Source organism: Solanum tuberosum, unplaced genomic scaffold, assembly GCF_000226075.1.
Source record: "Solanum tuberosum cultivar DM 1-3 516 R44 unplaced genomic scaffold, SolTub_3.0 scf00593, whole genome shotgun sequence".
Taxonomy (NCBI): domain Eukaryota; kingdom Viridiplantae; phylum Streptophyta; class Magnoliopsida; order Solanales; family Solanaceae; genus Solanum; species Solanum tuberosum.
In genome coordinates this window covers 52,628-56,983 of record NW_006239512.1, presented here as the reverse complement: position 1 = coordinate 56,983, position 4,356 = coordinate 52,628, and positions in this window count along the sequence as shown.

Genomic DNA, 4,356 nt, shown 5'->3' with positions numbered 1-4,356 from the left:
TATATATATATATAATTTAGATAAAAACTATGGGTGAGTGGAAGAGCAAGGATGAGGGCTATGGGAAGGGAGGAGTGAAGATGAGGTGAGTTGAAGGGTGAGAAACACACAATAAATATAGAGTAACATTAGCGGAACTAGTTTTTTCTACTTTCATCAGAAAAATTATTTTTTTAATTTAAAAAAGATGGCCACAAATTTCTGCATCTTCTTCGTTGCGTCTTCTTCTTCCTTGTTCTTCACCTTCTTCGGTTGCTACTTCGTCTTTCTTCTTCTTCTTTAAAATTTGACGTACCGTAAACATAAAACGTTTTGAGTGAATTATGTATCGATCAAAAGACTTGAAATATCTAGAGAATTTCATATCTAAAATTTGAGATTACTTAGAGGTGATTTTGAGTCAATCGAGATTGAATACTCAGCATTGTATAGTTAGTGTATACTTGACATATAGTTTTATATTTAACTTTTTGACTGTATGATAATATATAATCAGTGTATAATTCATGATTATAGATGTAAGCTATATGTTGTATAATCAGTGTATACTTTCTATAATTTTTGAAAAACTATGTTGTATAGTCATTATATACTTCTTATATGACTTTTGGTTATTTTTTATGTAAATAAAACATGACTAAATTTATTGTATATACTTGAAACTAATCTGTAATAAAAACCCGAACATATCATTTCGGGCTCTACCATCCGAGATGAGTAAAGCAGACTCGAGAAAATATTTTTGACGTTAAAAATTCTTTCATTTCGTTGGTATTGACTAATTCGAGTTAGTTGACAATAATTTTGATTATAATTATCACATGTCTGATCAAATAATCTTCACTTCAATAAATATTTTAACCACCATATCAAGTGAAGTGTCTCCCTTAATAAATCACTCAATTCTTCCTTTTCGTATGGACATTTAGAAAAAATATGTGTGTATACTTAACCCTTTAATTCTCTTAGGCTCATTTTCTAGATGTGCTAATGAATGTTTATGAGTTATGTCCAGGGGCGGATCTATAGTGTGTCCAGGGGGGTCATCCGACCCCCCTCGGAAAAAAAATTACACTATATATATACGATCAATTTTTTTGTGTATGTGTATATATTTAAAATTGAACCCCCTGAGCATATGTCAAAGGAGTAGCTCAGTGGTTTATGGGGGGTCAAGATTCAGCCTATGTGAGCTTTGGGTCACGGGTTCGATTCCAAGCAACAACATTTTTTTATTTGAACCCCCTTGATAGAATTCCTGCCTCCGCCACTGGTTATGACCTAATTTGTGTTGCAATAGAATTTTTCATTACATTTTTTTTTTTTGCAATATCATTTGACAATATTAGGCATAGGGGTGGACGTAGATGGTAGAATATGAATTTGGCCAAACCAATTTTTGTCCATGTTAAAAATAAAATGAACTACTATCTAATCTATTACATTTTGTTTCATTAATTAATAATTTCATATCATATTTCAAGTCAAATAGACCTATATATATATATATTATTTTTTTGCTATCAGATACACTGAAATAGAGAGCAGGGGAGAGAGAGAAGGAGAGAGGCGAGCGAGATATAGTCTATGTATCCCTGATACATGCGAATACCAGATACATTCTGAAATACAGCGAGAGAGGGAGAGAGGCAAGTGAGAGAGAAGAGTAGTGAACGATATAGGAAAGAGGTGAGCGACAGGGTCAGATATATGCGAATTCACTTGGATACAAAGTATCTAAAACAAATTACTACTAATTTTGACCTCATGTATACATGATACATGTGTCTGAAAGAGGAAGATATATACACATATCCAAGGCTCAAAATATAGTAAGGAACTTAATATTACAAACTAGCATAAATCTGAGTAATTAACTCCTAAAGTAATAAAACTTGTGTTATTTGCCCTAAAAAATTTGTTCCGTGTTAAATATGTACTAATGTTAAATTTCAAATCTACAAATGGTTATTGCCCAAATTCTGCCAAGCCTACTTATTTAGGCTTTTTGGATGGACTGATTCAAAATGGATTAAGCTATAAGTTATATCTAAATTCGTTTAACTTTTTCCAAATTATTTCACCCAAATTAACCCATGTTTAGATTAACTAAATTGAATGGTTAAAATAACCTAAATTAATAAATGGAAAAAGTCATTAACACAATAGATTTAAATGGATTTGATGGATCATATTTAACTTTAATGAGTTAATGTTGCCGCCCCTAACCACCATTAAATCATATTTCCAACCTAGTGAAAACAACTATAGAAGAGGAAATTTATATGTACACGTTTTAAAGATGATTTTAGATGATGTTTCCCTGTCATTCAACTGTCCTCATGTTAACTTATTAATGCATAGTTTAAGGTCCACAAGAAGAGAAAAATTAAGGGCTTAAGCTGCTAGTAGTAGGTATTCAATTGGGGTGGATTTAAAATAATTATTTTTTTCTATTCAAAATGTAAGTGAGCAAGAGAATTCATTTTTTTAGAACGAGTCTTGTAGTGTACAATTTAAATTTAATCGGAACTTTATTGCGGATAACGAAGATCGAATGATAAAAGAAAAGAAGAGAGGAGATATTCTCATGGATGGTAGCTGCCATTTATGCATGTAGAAAGGGAGCCTTGTTAGCTTAGCTCCTCAACGTGTTATATATATATATATATCACCAAAAAGTTCATTTTTCAAGATTTTAGTAGTAGAAAAAAGATATTTTCTTTAATAATTGGTTAATTAAAATTTTAGATGGTAATTTTTATTTTTTTTGAAAGATATTTTTTTAAGAAAAATGAAGAAAATAACTTTTCAAGTAAAAATAGAAAGAATAGATTTCATAAGTTATATTTCATATTAATTGTCAAATACCCATCAACACACCCCACATCGATCCACAACCTTATAGCTATAGAAGCGAATTTAAAATTTTGAGAGTATGAGTGCACTATTATGAAAATGTGGTTTTGAGATATAAATTCGACTGACTCGACCTTTAGCTTTTTATCACTAAATTCATTAAACATTTAAAATTTATAGGTCCAAAATTAATTCTTATTTTTAAAAATTATATTATTATTTTTTACTTAAATAGTTCAATATTGAAAGTATTGAGATGATTGAATCCATTGTATGAATATCATCCACTTTACTAGTATTAACATATACATTTGATTTATTTATATAAAACGTTATGATTATAAAAGAAAAATAGAAATTTCAATGCTACAATCTTGAAAAATTAAAAGATTAAATCAAATAAAGAAAGAAAAAAAAGCATATAATTAACACGTTAGAACTACCATATTCGATAACAATTTTGAGAGACACTATCCAATTTTAGAAAGAAAAAAATAAAATAATTATAAAATTTGAATTTCTAACTTTACCTAAAAAAATGTGATATACCTAATCATCATTACATGATATGACACTTTAGTTTTGACTTTATACATAGAAAATACATAATTATCCCATCAAACTTATATCATTTTTTTTAAGTAAACACCTTAAGTTTGTGGGAGTCCTATTACCCCACGAAACAATTTAAATCCATAATAAATACACCCTTTTGGTCCATTTTCACAGTATCCGTGTTATCACGAAATGTGGGCACGTGAAGGGGTATTTATATATCTTCAAATCAATGTAAAAATGCCATGTGGCACTCTAAATTTGAATAGTATATGTTTTTTTACTTTTATTTTTTTCAACTTTCTCTTTCTCTTTCCTCTTTTGTTCCCCAATTTCATCCCCTTAAATTGTTCCTCACCTACCGTGAGATTCCTTTCATCTTGCTTGCCGCCACGGATCAATCTCCAATGAAGTCATTACTATTTTATCATTTAATAAACTCTAACCCTCACCATTTCTAAAATCACATCATCATCATATTCAAAATCACTATACTGATGATGGGATTAAAATGGAGCTTTATAGTTCTTCTTAACCAAAAAAAATAGACAATAATTTCAATTTTTTCTAAAGAATAATTACATATCAAGAAGGGGCGTTGCTTGACTATTTGCAATGTGAAATGTGTGTCGATTACAGAACAATGAAAAGAAAACAAAAAAATAAAGAGCATAATCTTAAAAAAAAAGAAAAAAAAAAAGGAAAAGGCAATCACAGTAGCGAGAAAATAGTGAGAAGCATACATAGGTCAAATGATATTAAAAATTGTTTTTAAAAGATATTTCTAATTTCAATATTTTATTTGTTTACCCCCATCAATCCCTCTATCAGCCCCCAACCCCCTTCAAAAAGAAAAAAATTTAAGTTTGTTTTTTAAAAATATTTTCAACTTTAAATTTTTAGTTTTTCATCCCGATCCTCGATCACCCACCCCCTCTCCGG